The sequence below is a fragment of the Felis catus genome, chromosome B3, assembly GCF_018350175.1.
Source record: "Felis catus isolate Fca126 chromosome B3, F.catus_Fca126_mat1.0, whole genome shotgun sequence".
NCBI classification, from domain to species: Eukaryota; Metazoa; Chordata; class Mammalia; order Carnivora; family Felidae; genus Felis; species Felis catus.
This window is the reverse complement of record NC_058373.1, coordinates 109,581,934-109,588,169: the sequence shown is the minus strand read 5'-3', so window position 1 is coordinate 109,588,169 and position 6,236 is coordinate 109,581,934.

Sequence of the window (6,236 nt, the reverse complement as noted above, 5' to 3'; positions counted from 1 at the left end):
TGCCTGTTGGTATAAAAGGGGCTCTCTCTCTCTGAGGCCAGAGTAATTACGATGTGGAAGGATAAAGCAGATCCAGGTCAAGCATTACGGAGTAACATGTTGAGCCCACATCCCCCTAAATGCATAACTTTTTTTTTTTCTGAGTTTTTAAGAAGGCAAGCGTCAGGGATTGACCTGTGCCACTGTTTACTGTATCCCAGATTAGAAAGAAAGCTGGCACGCAGAGCCTTCTAGCTTGCTTGAATGAGGAAATGTGAACATCAGATGGTGTTAATTAGTTAGGCATTTCCAGGCTATTTCACGGACACAAAAAAGATATTATCACTGTTCCACACGGCACTGCAACACCTGGTGTGCTCAGACAATAGCGAATTCACATCCCAAGCCATTTGAAGTGTCAATGATTGTGATCAAACAAATCAAGCCCGTGGAATCTCGAAGGCAAGCCCTTGCCTTGTGGAAGCCTGGGGGTGGCTGCAGGAGGGTCTGAGAGGAGGCAGTTGGAAGATGGAGGGGAGCTTTCATTATCGCTTCCCCAGCCTCTAAATCTGAGGCCCCCAAAGGTTGCGAGACATCTTTGTGGGGGTGTAGTCCTGCTCTCTTCTAATTGGCAATTTGGTGAGGAATTATCACAGAGGGAAACCTCTGGAGATTCATAAAACGCGGCATGAACAGATTAGCTAAATTACAGCAGTGGGAGAGGGAAGGGAATTGCTGGGCAAAAGCACTTTTAAAAGCTCATGAATAAAAAGCACATCAGTTTGGGAGGCTTTGTTTTCATTATGAAATTGCATGTCTCTTTTCATCTTTACTGCTTCCTATAGTATCACAGCTTTGCAGGAAAGTGTGCACATCCCACGTGAACAGCTCACGGGGGTATTTACTGATCTCTTTTTAAAGATAAAAGTGAGAAACCAAAGTGAGAAGTAGAGGACAAGTTGGGAGAGACTGTATTCTGCTGTCACCATCCAGGGACCAGTGGCTCGACGCTCCGGTGTACACCAGGTGGCCAGGGGTGGCCGCACCTCTGTGGAATTGTCTCCACTCTTTGAAGGGCCTCACGCATGAGCCCCTGTGGGGATGCCCACAGCTGTCGTCCTGCTAACTTCATGCTGCAGCCAGCAATACCTCGGAAGGTAGTAAAAGTCTTCAGGTGCGGCCTGAACAAGAAATAGGACTACAAACTCTTAAAAACTGAGAACAAACTGAGGGTTGATGGGGGGGGGGGGTGTGGGAAGGGTGGTTGATGGGCATTGAGGAGGGCACCTTTGGGATGAGCACTGGTGTTGTATGGAAACCAATTTGACAATAAATTTCATATTAAGGAAGGAAGGAAGGAAGGAAGGAAGGAAGGAAGGAAGGAAGGAAGAGAGAGAGAGAGAAAGAGAGAGAGAAAGAAAGAGAGAGGAAGGAAGGAAGGAAAGAAAGAAAGAAAGAGAGAGAGAGAAAGAAAGAAAAGAAAAGAAAGAAAAGAAAAGAAAAGAAAAGAAAAGAAAAGAAAAGAAAAGAAAAGAAAAGAAAAGAAAAAAGAAAAGAAAAGAAAAGAAAGAAATAGGACTACAAGTGAGTAAAGGGATACATACAAAGGCCCTGCTGTGGTTTTCCCAGGAAACTCATGGTTTGTTTCCATCCCATGACTCATCACTGATTCAGTAAGTGAAAGAAAGCCTGAAGGAAAGCCAGTGGATTGTTCTGAATATCACTGTTCTGGGATCACAGGGAGCCATCTTTGAATCTGCTCACCACTGTCTGCCTCCTGGCTCCCAGTGGTTGACCCCCTTCTGCGTATCCCTCCCATACACAAAGTACATTCACCTCCTTCCAAGGGGAGCCAAGAGCCTCAATGTCCAGAATCTCATGATCTAAGTCAGGAACTATAGTCTTTGTGTGAAATTCCACTAGATTTATCAATTGTTTAAACCAGAGAGACGAGTTATCTGCCCCTTGCCTCTGTGACCTGCAATTATGGAATAGGCATAGATTAATACCTATGGACATTTCAGTTCAAAAGGCAGAAATGGGAAGTACAGAAGAGTGCTGGGAATAACTCTCCTTGGCTCTGCCCCCTGGGTTCTTGATTCCATCCTGTCTTTTTAAATGGAAGAAAGGACATATTTACAGTGTAATAATGCCATCAGACTGCTTCCTGCAAGTGGGATTTTGTGAGTCCAAACGCCTCTTTTCTTGGTACTATTTCTATCCCTTTCAGCCCAACGTGGTAGTATTTTTGATGAAATAACTTTCTCAAAAACTTTAGGCATCTTCCATGGATTTCACTGGGGTTCGTTCCATGCGACAAGAACCACTTCTTACAGATATTTTTGAGATGAGCCCTTTTGAGATACGCCCTTCTCCACCGTCTCCTGCTGGGATGGCCGTGGGACCAGGCTCCTAAGCTTCCCCCTGGCCCTTTGATTTGATTTAGAGGATCTGGGAGACATAGCCTTACTGTCTTGAGAGGACCCTTTACGTGACTCTGCTTTTCTGATCTGTCTTGAGATTTTAACAAAAGGTTGTAAAGTCACACTCTTGGTTTTTTCTCCTTGCCGTATTTTCCTGACAGTGCAAGGAAGCCATTCCTTAATTTTAACATCATTTGCCATCTGAGAAGTCTAATACTTTTCAAAATTAAGTGCTGTTCTTTGTGTAACGGGTTTCCCTCAATTTATCTGTCATCCTTGTGCATTTTATTATTATTATTATTATCATTACTTTTTTTTAATTTGAGAGAGAGACAGAGAACATAAGTGGGGAAGAGGGACAGAGGGTGTGAGAGGGAGAGAGAAGCAGGCTTCACGCTCAGTGCGGAGCCTCATGTGGGGTTCAATCCCACAACCCTGGGATCATGACCTGAGCTGAAATCAAGAGTCAGACACAACTGACTGAGCCACTCAGGTGTCCCTTCCTGTACACTTTAATATGAGCAGCAACAAGGAATCAGGTGATACCTTCTTCACTTTGCTTAGAAATCTCTTTAGCCAACTAATCAAGGTCATTCCTTACATGTTCTGCTTTCAGTTTAGCTGCAGGAGACAACTTTGCTGAGCTATCTGCCACTACGTGGTAAGCATTTCCCTTTCTCTGTTTTCCAACAACATGTTCCCCACTTCCTTCTAAGACTTCATCAGCAGTGTCCTCAGAATCCCTTCTACTAACAATCTATTGAAGCCAGTTTAGGTTTTGTCTCTCATATCCTTCAAAATTCTTCCAGTCTCCACACAGTTCCAAAGTCACTCTTGTATTTTTATGTATTTGTTACAGCAGTGCCCCACCTTCACATACCAGTCCATATTGATAGGTTTTATGTACGTCTCCCAAGCTGAGTTAAGGGAAATTTAAGGTTGACACACTCTGATTTCTTTTATTTTATTTTTTATTTTTATTTTTAACATTTATTTATTTTTGAGAGACAGAGCATGAGCGGGGGAGGGCCAGAGAGAGAAGGAGACGCAGAGTCCAAAGCAGGCTCCAGGCTCTGAGCTGTCCACACAGAGCCCGACGCGGGGCTCGAACCCACGCACCGTGAGATCGTGACCTGAGCCGAAGTCGGACGCTTAACTGGCTGAACCACCCAGGCGCCCCAACTCACTTTGATTTCTTAAGTGTTGAATGAAAGCTTAGCGAACTTCAGCAGCATGTTAGGTGTAAGAAAAACAATTTGATGGCAGTTAGCTTTTTGCGAAATGTTGACACAATTGTCCTGACTCTATTATTCCATCATAATAGATAGATTTCTTTTCTCTGCACATTTATAGGCCTGGGGGTTCACTCTCTCTCTTCTGAGTGGGTAGGGAAAATTTCCTTGAAGCAAAGCCACCAGGTAAAGATTCTAGGCTTAGCATCAAGGACAATGGGTAAGTGGCTTAGTGGGTATTAGGGATGGAACATTTGGTGCTGGGTTTGTGTTTTCTGATCTCCAACCCATTTCAAAACATGGATTCCCCAGTAGGCCATTGGGCCACTGCCTGCATGTTTCCTCCAGCACCCTGACCTTTGAGCAGGATGAGAGTTCCTATGATGGCTGTCCCCTGGGGTAGCAGCCAAGGTACCCAACCATCCTAACACATGATAAAGAAGCTTCAGGCTAGAAAGCACTCCTGGCAACCCTGTTCTGCCTCTAATGAGTCAAGCTGGCAGTGAGATTCCATGACCTGCGTCCACTTCTGGGAATACACCCAGAGGCCCTGGGATCCCACCTGGGGGCTTCCCACAGCTCAAGATACTGCTTGGTATTCATTCTTGGTCCCCACTAATCTGGAACATTTCCTGTAGCAAATACCAGGATGACAAATCTATAGACATCTGAATGCCCTAAGAATCATGCCTGTCTAACTTGGTCTGTATCACATGAGCTTAATTCAGCATGCTCTCATGAGTGCCACGGGCACGTCCTTATAACTCAGTGTCCTTATATCTGAGTTGATTGAGTGAATCATTCTTCTGCATGGGAAATTGTTATTACATGTACGGCACCTATCTTTATAGATGTTTCCATTTCATCTAGGTCAATGTATTCCTCAGTTCTAACTAGGATCCTGTTCTCCACTCTCACATAAATATATTCTCTTTCTTCTTTGAAAGATTAATTTTTACTTCTTATCTATTAGGGAAGCTCTCTCAGTCATGGGTGGCCCTGTCTTGTAATTACCTCCAGGAGTTTTCGTCCAACTTTCCAATCAGTTTTAATTAAACTCATTATCTGTTTTCCTTTTTAGGCGGATAGGAGGCAGAGTTCCCAGGAACAGGGTTGTATGGTAATAATTGTTTCAGTTGATGTGAGAAATAGGCAGTCTTAGAGTCCCTTGCTAAGCAGAAAATGCCAATTCTTTAAGAAGAAAAATACTTATAAAGGTAACTCTTGTTTTATTAATTATTTTAGAGTAGGTTCCTAGGCAAGTCAAGTTGAATCACATTATTTTTGATCATCAGTCCTGGAGTGTAAGTTGTCCACAGGAAAACAAAGGATAAGCTGGTTTGGTAGAGACAAGCATACCATTTCTTCATCTGTGCCTGTCTGCTCTCAAGAACAGATGGGCCCTTCTCTTTTTGCCTAAGGTGTAGTGAGTTTAATGGTAGCCTCTAAAATATATGTTCAACCAGAACCTGTGAATAGGACCTTATTTGGAATGGGTCTTGGCTGATGTAATTATGTTAAGAATCTTAAGATGAAAAGAGTGCCTGGGTGGCTCAGTCAGTTAAGCTTTTGACTCCTGGTCTCAGCTCAGGTCTTGATCTCAGGGTCGTGAGTTCAGGCCCCACATTGGGCTCCACACTGGGCATGGAGCCGACTTAAAAAAAAAAGGCTATTAAGATGCGATCACCCTGGGTTTGGAATAAGCTCTAAAATCAATGTCAGGTGTCTTTAGAAGAGAAAGGCAGAGGGAGACAGAGAAACAGACACAAAAACATGAACACACAGAGAAGGTGATGTGAGGACAGAGGCAGAGACTGGAGATATGCAGCCAAGGAACACCAAGGGTTGCTGGCAGCCACGAGAATCTAGGAAGAGGTCAGGGAATGGATTCTCCCTCAGAGCCTCCAGAAAGAACCAATCCTGCCCACACCTAGGTTTTGAACTTCTGGCCTCCAGAATTATGGGAGAATAAATTACTGGTTTGTGCTAATTTATTATTGCAGCCCTAAGAAACTAACACATATGGCATGTGGCAGGGATGTGGTGGGTTACTATTTGCAGTATCTTTTGGTATCATGGGATAATCTGGGTTCCCTTCAAGAGAGAGATTTGGGGACCAGAAGGTTATTTGGAGCTGGTGGGTTCAGACTGGCTATTTCAAGGCCTTTGAAGTCAAAGGAGGCCAAGACAGGGGCTGGAGGTCTCCTGGCCCCATAACACCAGGCACTTGGCTGAAGGAGGATCAGAAAGGAGTCTACTTCTGTCATGTGAGACCAGTCCATGCTGTCTGGGTGGAAAACTAACACTTGCTGAGACAAGATTTATTTGGGCTTAGGTAAGCATAAGGAGATTTCCACAGATTGTCCTCTCCTAGGCAGTACTGCAGGCCAGAAAAGAGGTAGCCAGGCCCATTCTGGGTATATTTGAATCTTAAGAAACACTAGCCTACACTGTGGAAAACAGTATAGTGGTTTCCCAAAATAATAAAAATATTACCATATGATCCAGCAATTCCACTTCTGGGTACATACTCAAAAGAATTGAAAGCAGGCTCTCAAAGAGATATTTGTACACTCATGTTCATAGCAACATTATTCACAAT